This window comes from Protopterus annectens, chromosome 2.part0, assembly GCF_019279795.1.
Source record: "Protopterus annectens isolate FY-2018-M chromosome 2.part0, PAN1.0, whole genome shotgun sequence".
Classification (NCBI taxonomy): Eukaryota; Metazoa; Chordata; order Ceratodontiformes; family Protopteridae; genus Protopterus; species Protopterus annectens.
Window position 1 is genome coordinate 1,796,815,773 of NC_056728.1, and position 17,074 is coordinate 1,796,832,846.

Sequence of the window (17,074 nt, forward strand, 5' to 3'; positions counted from 1 at the left end):
GCATTTAAGTTACCTGGCACTTGCTCACTAAAGCAATTATATAAGTCAGCACTAAAAATTAAAAGCACTACACCCTCACAAACTCCCCTTGAGTACCTTGTTCCCCATTGGCCCTTTTTTCAATTATAAAGGAATTCCCAATACTATTCTAGCATGTCCAAAGGTCAGTTGTCAATCTCCTCTCCGGTCCAGCTGGTGAATCTGGGAATCTTGAGGCAATGTTACAACTGCCTCATGTACACAGACAACCCTCTCCTCCTCCCAACAAATTCCAACACATGTGAGAGATGCAACCATATAGCCAAACTGGAGGCTAAGCTCTCTCAACTCAGTACTGGCATAACCAGTCAGGAGGAGAAGGAAACCACACTCACTACAATTCCAGTCTCACATAGACCTACCACAACAGCAAACCAAACACATGAACACACAAAAACATACTCGGAGGCTCTAAATAAAAATCTGCCTAAGCAGCAGAGACCTCCAAAGCAGACACCCAAGCAACTGCTACCCCAAAACAAAACACATGCAACACATAGCTCATAAAGCCAAAGCCAGTGTGCCGAACAGTCATAGCCCTTAAGGCTAAACAACACACCTGATACACTTGTAATAGGTGACTCTATTGTCAGGCACACTGACGACCGCTCACCAGGCTAAACAAGGAGAAGGTCATGGTGAGCTGCCTGTCAGGTGCTAGGATCTGCCACATAACACAAGCACTCAGGTCACTCCAAGGCAAGTACAAATATGACTCAGTCATTGTCCATGCTGGTGTGAATGACCTGAGAAGTACCTCCCTGGACTACATGAAAAGAGACATAGAGGAGCTCTCTGAGCATGTAGCCCAGGCCGGAATGACCCTGACCTTGAGTAGCATCTTACCCTCACCAAGAATGATGCCACAATCTGAAGACAAGATGATCAATTTCAACAATTGGCTTAAGTATTGGTGTCATTCAAAGGGGATCCAATGCCTGTCAGCCTGGGATGACATGCTCGACAAGCCACGATGCTTCGCTAGGGATGGCTTGCACTTGTCACCCCTGGGCTTTCGGATATTGGCAAAGGCTCTTGCTACCCCCGTAGTGTCTTTTTTAGGCAAGGCTCAAAAGACAAACCCACCTCCATAAGTATCACAAGGGATAAGAAACTAAGAGTAATGCTACTCAACGCCAGAAGTCTAAACCTCAAGATGCTCGCACTCTAAACTCTCCTTAGCATGGAGAACATCGATATCTGTGCAGTAACAGAAACCTGGTTCAAGGCTCCTGAGAGCACCCCAGCACTACCAGGTTATACCTCATACCATGCTTTCCAGCCCCAAACTTGGACTGAACCACAAAAGGAGGGGAGTATCAATATTCGTCAAAGATACCCACACCTCCAGGTTGGTGGCACAGCATGAAGCATCAGAGAGTATCCATGTGCAACTAACAGTGGGTAAAACTGCCTTCCAGTTTATAGCCTGCTACAGACCACCCTCCCAAACCCAGGAACCCCACTTGGCCTTCCCGAGAACACTGGAAAATATGAAGTTCTCTCCAAACACCATTATATTGGGCGACTTCAACTACCCAAACATAGACTGGGAGCATTACTCTAGCTCCAACACCCTAGCCCAAAGGTTCCTAGAATTTATAAACTCAAATGCTATGGAACAACTTGTTACCACTCCCACAAGAGGGTAAAACATACTGGACCTGATCATCACCAACATGGGGACTCTATGCTCCAGACCAGAAGTATATCCCTCACTGGTAAGATCAGACCATAAACTAATCTCACTGGATATTCACATCCCGTCCCCATTCCATGCCCAGAAAATCACAATGAAAAACTTCCCTAATGCAAATTTTACACTCCTCAAAACCGAGGTGGAATTTTTCAAAGCCCCCGGGCCTGTGGAAAATACAGCCCAGACTGCAGAATCCTTTATAAATACATTCTATGAATACCTTCAGGAATGCATGGATCATGCGATCCCAAATAAAACCAAGACCCAATCTTCCAAAGGAAGACGTCCTGTCTGGTGGACCCCAGCCATAAACAAACTATACAATAGAAGGGGGAAGCTACTACATGATAGAGCAAAATCCCAAAAAGGGAAGGCATCTCTGATCAGTATTAGCAAAAAACTACGGGCACTCATAAAAATCGTCTAAAGCCAGCTTTGAGAGAAAAATTGCACAGGACACTAAGGATAATCACAAGGCTTTCTTTAGTTATGTTAGGAACCTGGGTGGGAATTCCCAGATATGCTCAGAATTAGTCCAAAATGACAAAAAATACACCGAACCCACAGACATTGACAACAGCTGACAGGTTCAGCGCAAAATTCTCCCCCCCCCACCAAAAGGGCAAATATCTATCCCAGCAGAGTGCTGCCCCCCTGACATCTCAGATGCTCAGGTAAGAGCCGCCCTCTCCAAAGCAAAAAACACAGCATCAATGGGACCAGACGGTGTCCCGGGCTGCGTCCTACATGAACTCCAAGAAGAGCTAAACCCAAACATAAAACTACTGTTCAATCTCAGCCTTACTACAGGATATGTACCCAAAGAGTAGCGTACAGCAACAGTGGTCCCTCTCCACAAAGGTGGTGCCTCAACGGATCCTGGAAACTATTGCCCCATAAGCCTGACTAGCTTGGTCTGCAAAGCTATGGAAAGGATCATCATGGACCTCATAAATAAAGATATTGGGGACCTACAGACACTGGATCCTAGCCAGTTCGGCTTTGTTAAGGGCAGATCCTGCCTCTTAAACCTGGTTGATTTCTTTGAAACAGTCACCAAGGCCATTGACGAGGGAAGGTGGTCCACACAGCCTACCTGGACCTTGCAAAAGCCTTCGATACAATACCCCACTCTGGCATTATAGATAAGCTCACCAGCTTAAATATAAACCCCTATGTCACTAGATGGGTTGCAAACTGGCTCAAGGACAGAACCCACATGGTTAGAATTGCTGGAGCCATGTCAGACTCCAAACCAGTTACAAGTGGCGTCCCACAAGGCTCAGTCCTGGGACCTCTCTTGTTCGGTATATATTTCTCAGAGGTACAGGCCAACACGGAAGGACTGTGGCTGACCAAGTTTGCAGATGACTGCAAACTGGGTGCCTTAATCGACTCTCCAGCCGACACAAGCATCCTCCAAAAGGGCCTCATAGAAACAGACAACTGGTGCCAGAGCCATGGCCTCAAGCTAAACGCCAAAAAGTGTATAGTCATCCCCTTTGGCAAAAACAAAGTGCCCACAAATTACCACATAGGTGGTAATCCATTAAGTACAGAAGAAGTAATTAGGGACCTGGGGACCCAAGTTGATAGCAATCTCTCATTTGGCAACCACGTTGTCAAAGTGGTTAGAAAAACATTTTATATAGCCCACCTAATCATGAAGGGATTCACATCTAGATCAGGTGAGGTCATCGTGCCTCTTTACTCATCCCTCATCAGGCCCATAATTGAGTACAATGCCCCTTTTGGGATGTACCTTACCAGACACCTGCAGCAACTGGAAAGACCCCAAAAGTACCTCACCAAGAGGATCAAAGGGCTCAAACAGATGCCATATGCTGCCCGGTTAAAGAAACTCCAGCTCTACTCAGTGGCATACCGCCTGCTCAGAGGCAATCTGTGCCTGACATATAAAGCCATGTCCAACCCGGAATTAATGGACATGCTGCACCTCAGAAAATCCAAATCCCATTGAGCTATGCGCTCGAGAGACTTGAACCTCAGCACTGAAATAAATAGGACATGCTGGAGGGACAGATTCATAAACCAGAGGCTCCCTTCACTCTGGAATAAAATCCCAGTCCAGGTTAGGCAGAGTCCCTCATTGACTCTCTTCAAGAGGAATCTTGATGAGTAGATGGGAGATCATAGGTTTACCCCGGGTATCACTTCTGTGTCACTGTTAGACAGAGGCACAGTATACTAACCTCGAAAAAGGGCATAGCAAAATTAATTTAAAATGGGTGGTGAAAGCCAAACACACTCTGGCTAGGCTTATAAATGCCCTAGGGCAGATAGCCTAGTATGAACCTATGAACTTATGAACAGATTGACAGCAACCTTTCTTTTGACCACCACACTGCCACTGTGGTCAGAAAGTCCTTCTATGTGGCTCATCTCATTATTAAGGGTTTTGCATCCAGGAAGAAAGAGGTCATTGTCTCCCTCTACTCTTCCCTCATTAGGCCAGTCATCGCATACAATGCCCCATTTGGCATGTGCCTCACTAGACACCTGCAACAACTGGAGAGGTCACAAAAGTACCTCACAAAGAGGATCCTAGGCCTTAAACACTTGTCCTATATGGACAGACTCAAAAAAACTCCAACTGTTCTCTGTCTCATATCGCCTACTTAGAGGTGATCTCTGCTTGACTTACAAAGCCATGTCTGACCCTGCTCTGTTAGAAATGCTACATCTAAAGAAATCTCAATCCCTCCCCACCACACACTCCAGAAACGTCAACCTCATTACCACAATCAACAGAACATGCTGGAGGGACAGGTTCATAACCCAGATACTGACCATGCTATGGAATAGACTTCCCATACATGTCAAACAGAGCACCTCGCTGGCCCTCTTCAAGAGAAATCTTGATGAGTGGATGGGAAATAGAAAATTCACCCCGAGGATCACTCCAGTGACTCTAGTTGACAGAGACACTGGGAACTAAGGCTGGGTGGCATGATGCCAGAGTAATCCTATGGGCTAGGCTTGTAAAGGCTTCAGGGCAATTAGCCTAGTACACACCTATGAACATTTTACAGTTTAAAAATGTTCTTATAATCATCTAGAAGAAGTTGTCCATATAATCTTATGTAAGTAGAAGGCAGCGCACCCAAAGTAAAGCACTGCCACACAACAGCATTATTTTTAAAAAGTAAGCCATTTCTTTTTAAATAATATTATTGTGTAATAGCAGTGTATCATGTGTAGGTGTAGGTAATGTAATCCATGCCTAGCTATGTTTGGTTATTTGGACTTCACTCTTCTGACCGAAGCGTATCAAACTGTGGCTATACCCTGCATTACCCACACCAAAACATGGTCTATTGTTTAAATATGCTTTCAGTACAATAGAACAACCACCAACTAAGGGCAAATTTTCCTTTACATACTGTCTTAGACTATGGCAGAGTATATGAGCTGGCAAAGCCTACCCTTCACCTTTACGACCAGCCACTGAGTAAAAAGTAATGAATCTTAGATGATTTTGGAAGCATGTTTATTCATAACATTTCAATCAGTGGATGCCTGTGCTTTTGAAAGAAAAGTAGCACCAGTTAGTCATTTTATAAAATTAGGATGTGCAATATACTCTACTAGACACATCTCACGTTGTTCTCCCATAAAAACTGAAAAAGGTGTCCAGTAGGTGGGCTAGGAGACAGGCATGGCAAAGCCACATTCGTCAAGCCTGGTAACCTAAATCCAAAAGAACAGCATCGGAAAAAATACTCCTCTGTACAAGATGCAGCAGTTTGTAGTTAGAAGAATAAAATGTGTGGTGGGTAGAGTAGTCATCAATTTTATCAGTCATTTTATATTTCTCATAGTACTAGTAGGTACCAGAGTGTGTGTGGTGGGGTGGGGGGAGGGACAGAGAATAGATGTGTTGGGGGAGACAGAGAGGGGCTTGTTGCTACACATACAAAAAATAGGCAATGTTAAGAGATTTAACATTCATAGTTATTGTTAAAAGCTATACAGAAATATCTTTTGTATTTTTTTTTAATTAATGAAAAGCACATACAGATTGTTTAACTCTTTTTTCATCTGTAGCTTGCTCAGGACTTTTACTGTTCTGTTTGCTTTCTTCTTTCTTTATGCATAGTCTCAGTCATTTTGTCTGTGACATACCACAATATAATATCCAGATCCTTTTCAACAAACATACTAGATTTATTACTCTCCATTTCTAAATGTTACAGTTACTAAAAAAGCTCATAATTGACCGTCGTGTTTGGGCTTAGTTCATATTTCCATTTCTGATAAATGGTCTGATCTACTACAGATGGATTATTCTGTTTCTAATTTATTTAGTGCACATATTGTTTAGATCACTGTTCACCAGAAATTAATTAAAATTAATAATTTTTTTTCTGATGACCAGGGTATAAAACTAGCAGTAGGACCCAGAGGAGCTGTAGTCCTGGAAACAAAATCTGGTGTCCCATTTGAGGAGTTTTTGGAACTGGGGCAGAGTGACTCTGTACAGAAGGAAGGCAGCAGTCTTTAGGATCATCAGCTGGTAAGAATGTGTGCAACACAATTCAACTAAGTAAAAGTGCATGCTTTTGTTGATCTGAGCAGTAAAAGAATCAAGCAGGAATAACTAAATATGGTATATGCGTATGATAATTTCTAGTTTCTATAAATCTTTATTCTGTTTTTGTAGTATTAGCTGCTTTAAAACTTAGCCTTCAGAACTCACCTTATAATGAGAATAATTTCATACATGCTCAGAATGGCTTCTAATTATTTGTTTTAGATGGCTGGATCTAAAATTGACAACAAATGATAATTTAAGAGATGCTACAATGATGTTTCTGAGCTCAGCTCACAGAGACCTTGCTCATATTTCTTTGAATTTCCTCTACAGTAAATGAACACCTATTTCTGTGTCACTTTAGCATGACTGTTGTATCAGTTGCCTGATTTACAAATCATAATGGAAACCTTAAGGGTCTCTTCAGTGGACATGCTTTATTTTACCTGGGCAAAAAAGAGCCATTTTTCATTCAAATCATATGAGTTTTGTGGAATAAGTCAGTACCAGTTAAATCTGTCACATACAAAAGCATTTTAAGGAGTTTTTAGTTTGTTTGTGAAGAAATGAAAAAGGATTTATGTGAACAGGAAAACGTGATTTATGTCTGGATTCATTCCAGGCTTCGGAATCCAGATGTTGCCTGCCGTCTTCCATATCAGAGGTTACTGTTTTAAGCAGCCTGAGTTTAAATACTCCTTAAATTAAAAAAATGGTACATTTTGTTTCTGAAACCTCCTTTAGTCTTTATTTTCACTGAAGTCAGATAAGTTATCACCAAGTTTTCTTTTTTCTTCTTCTTCTTTTTGGAATCAGTATTTCAAATTTCTTTTACATTTTTGTTTAGAAAAGTTAATTTTAAATAAAATAGTTCTGTAAAATGGTGTTAACTGAATACCTACATGAGACTGAAGATGGAAAATACAGTTAAAAAAAACTTGGGTGGGGGTGGGGAGGCAGTCTTTGTTCTATAGGGTGGAATTCCTTATACAGCTGGGGGAGGGGAGATGAGGGAACTGTTCAACTTTTTTTTTGTCTTTATGGGGGTGTTAATTACTACCAGATGTTCACTGTAAATCGTGAAGTCATGAAACTTCATGTACATTAGACCTCAGTGCTTTTAGGGCTTTTGCTCATTCAGTCATTGAAATGTGTTTTTTTTTTTTGTTAATGTGCATTTATAACACAAACCATATGCAGTTTTCAAGCATAATAACTGTGTGATTTAAAATCTGTTAAGATGAACTGAGTCAGATATAGATACAAGCTGAAGGAAAGGAAACTAATTTTTGTAAATCTGATGTGCCTGGATGCCGTGCAGCTAAGTTGCATTTATGATGATATGTGTTTCAGTGCAATTTTGCAAGATATAAAATGCTATTAACAATAAAAACAATGAAGGGAAGCTTTCATCAAATGCAGCCGAACTGCAGGTTCACCAGGGAGTAATGCTATAGTCTGTTAACTTTGTGGCAGCTGGCATGGTTTGGTATATCTTTTGGGCATGGTTGTTGCCTTGCTGTTTTTTGTGATCATGCTGCTATGTCTAAATTGTTACTTGAACTCCAGTGGCTGTTACTGGTTCGTTTTGTGCTTCTTTTAACCTTGCTTCTTTGGGTTAATAGAAGTTCTGTATTTTATCTCACTAACTTCATAAAGTATGACTTTAATGGTCTGTACTCTGTAGCCTACTTGCTTCTAAGATATTTGAAAATTATACAAAAGACAAAACAGTGACACTTTCTCTCTTATGGGCGTATTACTGAGAGATGTTAGGTAACTTTACCAGGAAAATAATTAGAGCTTTTAGAATTGGAAGTATGAAGGACAAAACAGTAAAATAGACTTTCTTCTCCTGGTAGCATTATACTCCTCAGAGATGTTGGTGAGCTTTATCAAACTAATCAACAGAACTTGTCTTTGTCTTCTGCATCACTGTAACCCTCCTAGTATGGCCTTTGAACTTTGATTGTCACAGGTATTATGTACTACCATCTACTGCCAGCAGAGGGAGTATGTTACATAGGAGTGAATGTATTTTGCTGTATCAGTGACACAGCTGAAAATACTGTGGAGGAGCAGTGTAGAAGGATGTTAACTTTTGTGAGGTCACTGTATATATATATATATATATATATATATATATATATATATATCAGACAGTTTAGGGAAGGGACATGTAGGAGCTGTTTTGGAATGAACTTTTCATAAGCATTTTAATAAAAAAAATAGGAAAACACTCTAAATATGTACTGCTTCTGTAGACTGGGTAGCCAGAGGCAGTCCATGGTCGCTTATTTAATTGAGCAGCATGTAATGGGATCATTGGAAGGGAATGTAACGCTCACTGGAAGATGCCATGAAAGGAAGTAAATCAATAGCCTCTTGGCTTTTGGTATGTTGTCCAATTGTCCTAACATGTAACAGTGTACTTAAATATTACTCAGCACATACTGCACAGGATTTAGTTACTGATTTACTGAATGTAATCCCATTAACCAAAGACCCTTTTACAGAGAGAGGGAGAGCCAGGGTGAGAATACCATGACAGTTACTACAACGTTTTTGTGAAAAGGTAAGACAGGCAATATGTTATATCAAATACTGGTCCTGTACAAGTACACTTACTTAGACTGAGCTGAACTCTGCTTAGTATAATGGACTACACAAGTGCTGACTATGTGGTAAGTACCAAACTGTTGTACGGTATGTACTGCTGCAACTCACAAGCTGTTGAATCATTAATTTTTAATTTTGTTTTTAATTATCTTATTAGTTAACAAACACCCTTTTAAAGAAAGTTTTGACACTGTAAAACTGGTTGTTTCCATTTTATGGTGGAGGGAGGAGAGATAGAGTCCTCCAAAGTTGTTGTGGTTTGTAAAGCTCTAATATTACATAAGATGGACTTTGTTTAATCTTTGGAGGTGTTTGTTTACTTCTTTGGAACATTTTACTATCATGAACTTTCCACGCTTAGCAGCAGCTTCCCCTCCTCAATTTTTCTTCGGTATGTACTGCTGCACAAGAGATGCCAAACAGAAAGTTTTGTTGTCTCTTATTTATAGGTCATTTAATATTCTGATTTAAAAATACTGCATACAGTACTGTTACCAGCATTTTAGGTATGAATTGAAAGCTGAAGCAAAAGACATATTTGTCCTAACTGATAATTGTCCCTACCACAGTTTCAGATACTTTGTGATTACCTGGATATAGGAAGGTGTGTGGGGGAGGGACACACTGTGGTACATTGTGAGGTAGTCAGACTGAGTTGGATACCTCTGCCCCCTACATGATTATGTCTGAACTGAAGAAACACTGAGAACATAAAGCTGCATATGTCTGCTGTTCCACAGAGACAGAGAAAGAGAGAAGTCCTGGAAAAGTGTACATGAGCAGCACTTTCAACATTCAAGCATTAGAAATCATAGCACTAGACTTAAAAAAATCATAGCAGAGGGTCAGAAAGAGGAGCATTTCCTTATTTTTCACAATAGAAGGTCTTTATATAATAGACCCTATATAATTTCTAGTGAGGTATTTCTGTGGCCTTTCCAGCACATTACAGCAGATTAGTGGCAGTGAACCTTTGTATAGGCTTTGTTCATGTATTTATTAAAGTATGTATTCTTAAACAGGTCTGTCTTTATGAGGAACATAAGTATAGGAGAAGCAAGGCTAAATCTAAGGGCCAAATTCAAAACGCTGTGCCTGATTCATAGTAGTTGAGAGGTATGTGCATGAGATTTTTCACATTGCCCATTTCAAGGGAATTTCTGAATGTACCCCAACATCAACATAGCATTTAACAGTCTTATATGATGTAATAGACACTGGATCTGTGTTACCGCCATGAAAAAATAAGTTCCTAGACTCACTTTAGGAGTTACAGTAAATCTAGAAAAATGTGTCTTCAGTGTGATGTATTAAACTGTATCAGCCATTCCTGTCTTGTCATGACCACTGTGTTTCAGCTTTCCAGCCTTGCTTCCTTCCACTGGGGATATACATTAAGAACCATTTCACTGAAAATGAAAATATTGTTTAGCAGTGCATTTGACCAAGTAAGGTGAAAGATTTGGGGGAGGCAAAGGTTTCTAAACTGGGATCACTGCACCTTAGGAGTAAGTAGAAATCACCTTTACAGTGACAACCCCCGTAGTTTATTACAGCTATCTACACAGGCAGAGAGAAAACCAAGTCGGGGGAAAATGCCAGAGTAGGACAGTAAAGGAAATCATAATCTTGTAGTTCAAAACAGTTATTTCAAATGTATTTAGTGGTTCAGCATATATAAATACATAAAGTCAGCTGTCAGAAGAGACATCAGGTTTGCATGGAGGCATGTTGCCTCTATGCTATTTGATTCTCATAGTCTGCTGATCAGAATGTTCTGAAAATGCTAAGACTTATGTAGATTTTAGCTATGCACTGCCGTACAAACCTGCTGTATTCTTTTTTGAATGCATGTGTATTATTTCTGAATAGCTCAGCTTGTGTCCAGTGTGTCTGCAACAGTGTGTCACCTCTCTGTGTTAAAGATTTTTTTTTCTTTTCTTCAGAGAAGTGTGGACCCATCCAGCTCAGCCAGAATGTATATTACTGGACAGCCAGTGCCACCCCAGTGATTATCATGGTTGTCTTTCATTGGACTCATTCCAAAAACAGATGGTCTTCTTGGTGTAGGTGTTTAAAGACAACAGATTCTGTCCTTCAGATGAGAAGTTAAACCAAGATCATGTCAGCCTGAGTTGGTGGCAGCTCAGATGGATGTAAAAGAATCTATGACACCTCTGTAAAAGTGCAGGGGAAGTTCCCTGATGCCTTAGCAAAATTTCCCCTAGTAGTATAAATATCACCTCGGCCCCCTGAAAAGAAGCTAATAACCTAGTGGGAATAACCTGCTCAACAAAGGATAAATAAATAAAATAAATAGATGCAGTTTAACAAAGTCTGTGTATTTAGGAAAATTACTTTTCTTCCAGTGCTTTATAGTATAGGCTAGCATGATAGGATGTTATTTAGTGCAGTCTGGTTTCCTACTGACTTTTAACTCTTTGTGTTTTTCTTTAGTGACTACCCTCAGCACTTATTAATGCATGAAGTACCAATCTCCACTCTTATTGCTGTCAAGGTGGAGGATGCCGCAGTTTTTTATTATTATAGGCTGCACCTTATTTTGTTGACAACCTGCCTGTGTTGTCTGTTTCTTTTTACAACAGACACCTAAAGATGTCCTTAAGGGTTGCTTCCATTTATGCACTATTTGTAAGTAAACCAATGTGGCTTGTCACCCATGCTTGGCACTCACCCAGAAGAACTCACTCTGGCAACATCTACATATATACAGTATATTATGTGTGTGTGTGTGTGTGTGTGTGTGTGTGTGTGTGTGTGTGTGTGTCTGTAAAAAAAAATATTTCCCATCATCCCACCATCGTTCTTAGGTTGCAACATATCAACTAGTTACAGATTCATTGATAGCATCAGCATTCTCAGTGCAGTGTCTGGTAGTTTGCCTAGGATGTTAAAGTGGTGGAAACTGTCAGGTGCTTTCTGTGGTTTCATTAAATGAAGCCCAGGCTGTTTCTGTTAATGAGAACCTTCAAAAGCTTTTTTTTAATTTCTCCAAGTCATTTGGGTTTCTGATACCATGACATCTCTGAGCATCTTAGATGATCACATTTTCATGTCTTCATGCCTTTGGGATATGTAGAAAATCCAGAAAACCCAATAAAAACACTTGCTGTATAGAAGGGATATTTGCACTGAAGGCAATCCAACAGGAGCTGAAGTGAAAAACTGAGTACTGGCAGGTACCAGCACTAACTGCTGTACAACTCTTGAATTCTTTATCCCCTGAGCTTAGCTTTGTGGAGGAAAATAATTCACCACAGAGAAGAGAAACTGACTAGATGTTGTAAGTAAGCACTAGCAGTGTAAAGAAAACTGTTGGTGAAAACAGGTTTCCAGTACGTGATTGTATTAATGATCTCTTCCTGTACATAACAGTGCTGCAAAACATCCCTTTTCTGAAAGTTTACCAAATCAAAGGATTAAACAGGGGTTATAGAAAGGTCATTGACCATCTAAAATGGCTGATGCGGGTTGTTGAGAGACCTGCTTTTATCTACTAGGAATCTAATATTATGTCACTAGCTGAGAAGGAGACGCAGACCATCATTCTGTATCCATCTATGTATTTATGTAGGTATATTATGAGTCTATGTCATTTGATCTAAAATCAGAATATCTAAACACAAATAGTCTAATACAACTCATCTAATAACACTCCATCTGACCCAGAGTAACTCATAAAATATTAAAAAAAACATTAAAAATGCACAACTAATACCATTGATGAAAAACATAAACATTCCTTTTTATCAGACATATAACAGATGAAATGTTGTTGTTGTTTGTCTTTTTTCCTGTAAGGGGTCGCCACAGCGGAACTCCGGTCCGCTAATGATTGGCAGTAGATTTTTATGAAACGCTGAGGTGCCAGCTCGACGCCCAACCTTCAACGAAGGCATGCCCATTTACGCATGCATGTCTTTTGAACACTACCCAACCACTGGGAGGACATGCAGACTCCACACAGAAGGCACTCCCAAGCCGAGAATCGAACGGGAGAACCTCTTGCTGTGAGGTAACAACGTTACCGCGTACACTGCGGCATCATACGTATAACATATAAAATATACTGGAAAATATAATTCCATTACGGATGGAGTGGTGTAATTTACATTTAGAAAAGAAGGCTCAGCAATGATTTGGAAATTTTTGGATTCATAAACTTAATTTTATCTATGGTGATTAGAGTAGTAGAGTACTGTAGACAGTATGCTAAATGAAACAACTCAATAACATGCCATTTTTTTCATTCAGCTGGTAATGGGTATCATTTGTGTTCCTAATTACTACAATTCTGCAGTTTTTTATGTTGTATCAACTCATAACATTAAATAATGTCTTCAATTTAATCAACCCTTGCTTGTGTGCTTTGGTGCTTAAACCAGGCAAACAAAGAATGTCACCTACTGGATTACTTGCAGATTGTCTTTAAAGTGTTAGCTTTGTTAAATAGTCATTTCTACGATGCATTTAGCAGAGTCACTATTGGTTTTGTTTCATTGCTATTCTGTCATCCACTATTAGATTAAACTGTATTTAGTATCCAGGAAATTACTTTTTCCTGTTCTGTGTCATTTTCAGATTTATTCAAATATTGTGAGAGAGTGTGAGGAATCTTCTGTGTTTAGGAATATGGAGGGCTTTGATCCCAAAAGATAGCAAGGAAATTGATAATCATTGCTTCATTTTATTGTACATGATAAAGTGGCACTTGGCTAACTGTGACTAGACTAGTGATGGTACAGTGAAGTCACCATGAAAGTTACCTCACTTTCCTATAGTTATGGTAACTCTCTCTAAGGAATGTAGTTTTTAGGATGAAAAACTCCATAGAGACCCCCTGGTGGTGATACCGTGTAACAACGTAGCACTGTCCAAGCACACAGCTTTTACACAGGTCATTGTCGCTGCTGTTAAAGCATTTCTTGCTGAGCTTACAGGGGGCTGGTTGTACTCAACATTATACCATTCAAGAGGCGTGTATTCACTGTCAGCGAGAAGTTTATGCATGTGCACATTTTTCACATGCAGTCTGTCTGTGTTGTCCATTTGTAGAATGTAAAATCTTGTTCTCAGTTGAATGACTCTCATTGAGGTCAGTTACTGACAGGTCCTTAGTAAGTAGCTGCCTGTGTACCTCATTAGCTGCTCCATTTCAGTTCTGTAAACTTAACTGTAAACAATAGATTTACTGTTGTAACCCTTGCTCAAAGGGTAGTGGTACAACCAACAAGTGATCTTTGATATTTGCAACAGACCTTGAAACTGTTAGATACGTGCCTTTAATCCCTAGTGTGATGTACTCTGACAGATTCACTCATTTTATCACGATGCAGGGTGTGCTGCAATCTTCTTCTGATGTGATCAACCACACCTCGTACTTCTCTTCCCATCTTTCAGACCTGAATAGTAGTTGAACTAGAGCCTGTGATTTCCAGCTGTGGTTTGGGAAGCTCCAGATTTCTGTTATTACTATTCATTCACTTGCTCCCTCCACAAGCAAAGGCAGAATTTCTGACATTTTATTCTGTGTAGTCTCAAACAGCTTGCCTATAATCTTCAGTTGTAACACCATTGACAGTGATATGTAAAGACCCGGACACCCCCTCCCAAATCTAAAGTCTACAAAGGTGAATCTGTTGAGGGTTCTGATACATACCCATGCTGGATGCACCCATGGGAGTGATCATTGCTAGTGTGGGGTGTGGGCACTGCTGTATGCAAAACTACACTATTTTTGAATGAGGCAGCTGCACTGGAGATCCCCTTTCATTGAGGTGCAGCAGCCTTGTAGATGATTACATTAACATACCTATGAACTCTCCAGATTTTTGCAGAATTTCCAGATTTCTGCCTCATATTTTTTGTCTATTCCTCATAAAATTTGTGGTTTTCTAGATTTTTAAGTCAAATCTGTGAGAAGTGTATTTGCTAAATAATGACAGACATTTGAGTTTCAGACTTCATATCCTTCAAAAAACGCATCATAACACAATACCTTTTATTCTATAAACTTTCTAAGTTTATGAGAGCAATATTCAAAATTTGTCCCTATTTTTGGGGCTTTGTCCCTTATTATTTTTTTCTTTGTTCAAATTTTTGTACTAAGGGGTTGAGAGGTATGACGTTATATGAAGTAAGAGAAATGTGCATAGGTTGAAGCTCCCTGTATGGAAAGTCTGAGCTCTGTAAAATCCAAGCTTGACTTTAGCTTTAAATTTATTTTTCTGAATGTTTGGAAATCGTAGTGTTGTTTGCGAAAATGACATGAAATTGCCTGTGCCAATGTTTCATGGTGATTTTACCTGGATTTAAAAACTCAAGCTGCCAACTTCTAACATTTCAGTTATTGCTGTATTTTTATCTGCCTTGCTTGCTTTGATGTGCGTTATCCTCAAAATACATTTTTTTTGTCTGATGTACTCCTATACAGACACACACACACACACACACACACACACACACACACACACACACACACATTGCATGCTCAAACTTTTGTCAAGAAATGTATTCAGTCTGTGTTGTGCTTGCTGCCTTTACTAGCATAAAGATTTTGGAAAACTTAAGGATAAACAGTAAGTAAACTGTTACCGTGACTATTTTTCTAATGCTTTTAGTAACTTCTTTAGAGATTATGGTAACTAGATAACTTGACTTTAAATGCTTGCATTGTCTCTCTGTTCATTTGGAGGGAGTGGGTCTCTAACTGCACCAGCAGCAGCATCCAGTCTTTAGACTGTTCCTAAGAAGTGATCCTTTTACTCCTTTGCAAGTCACTCAGATGCATCTGACTAAGGAATATTCCTTTTTTACTAACTTTTGAAGGGGTGAGTTTGACTTCCCCATGGGGATTATTCTGTTACCAAGTTCTTGGCATCTGCTCTCTCAGGTCTTTAACCCATCCCATGGCTTCTTCTGTTGCTCATTTTGTGAGTTGTTAATTCATTCTAGCCTGGGAAACCAATGCTCTTCAGATTGATTTACTGAAGATCAGCTGTTCTTTTAGGCAAGTTTTTTGGGGGTGGTTCACAGGCATGAGTGAGGGGCTTTTAAAAGATGAATCTGAGGTGGTAATGTGAGAGGTAGACTAAAGCTTTGAAGTGATGGGACATCCATGCTTATGTTATATGTTGTGTCTCTCTTAAGTGCCCATCTCTGACACCAACCTCACCTTTTAGTTTGGCAATTCAATAAAGTTTGTTGTGGTAACCAGTCATTGCAGCACTGCTGCCACCCTAGCAAAACTGTGTATTCCAAACAAGGAGTGCTTACTCAGAACTTCTGAAATGCCTCCTCTCCTGTTCCCCCCTCCCACGCTCCGGATTCTGCGTCCCTCCTTTTGGACATAGTATACTTGTTGACCTAGATAACCAGCTACCCAGGGTTGTTTTCAGACTGTGATGTCATCACTGTGATCCAGTCCTTTTTGCCTGATGTAATAGAATGGTATTCTCATTTCGGCTTTCTACATGGAGCAGCAGCAGATGTAAGGTGATTCCCTGTTTACTTTTTGTGTGTTGTACTTTCTTGTCCTACCTAAGTACATCCTAGTATCACTTAAGAGATCCATTGATCCTCTAAACTGGTAAGCAGTGACCTCTGATGAGACACGCTTAAGGTGTATAGCACTCTGGAAGCCATAACTTGTATTTCTGAGGCCCTTCTTAAAACACTCAGTATTCTTTGACGAGTTTCACTAGCGCTATCATATTACTACTCTACTTCACATTTACTCAAGAGGAATTCAGTAATTATGTCAATTTGGATCATATCTTAGTTGAATTTAATAACCAGCATTACTATCTACAGAGAAAAAGACAAAGAGAGTACAGGCTCAACCAAATGTTTAAGGTTCCCTTTATGCCAGCAATTGGGTGTTTCTTTAATTCTGTGCTTGGGAATGTTGCATCATTCCAATTCTAGTCCTCCCAGGTCTAGAAAACTGGTTTGTTTCACTTAAATGTAATCCAAAAAAGGTATCCAGCCTTTTCATGGATCACTGCAGTTGACTGTAACCTGGTGTATTTATTTGCTTTCTCTCCCTCTCATGCACATATTTAATTTTTTTTTTTATTTTATTTTTTGTAATCAGGTGGTTCCAACTGGTGTATCACACTTCTTTTCCAGGTGAGATGTGA

At 39.9% G+C, this 17,074-nt stretch overlaps 1 protein-coding gene across 1 annotated transcript in view; it reads left to right on the forward strand.

Annotated features, from left to right (window-relative positions):
• Positions 1-6,182: 6,182 nt before the first annotated feature.
• Positions 6,183-17,074, forward strand: part of MFAP2 (microfibril associated protein 2) — a 765,069-nt gene continuing 754,177 nt past the window's right edge. Inside the window, exon 1 of the mRNA XM_044061828.1 lies at positions 6,183-6,275. The gene's annotated coding sequence lies outside the window, so the exon portion shown is untranslated. The remainder of the gene's footprint in view (positions 6,276-17,074) is intronic.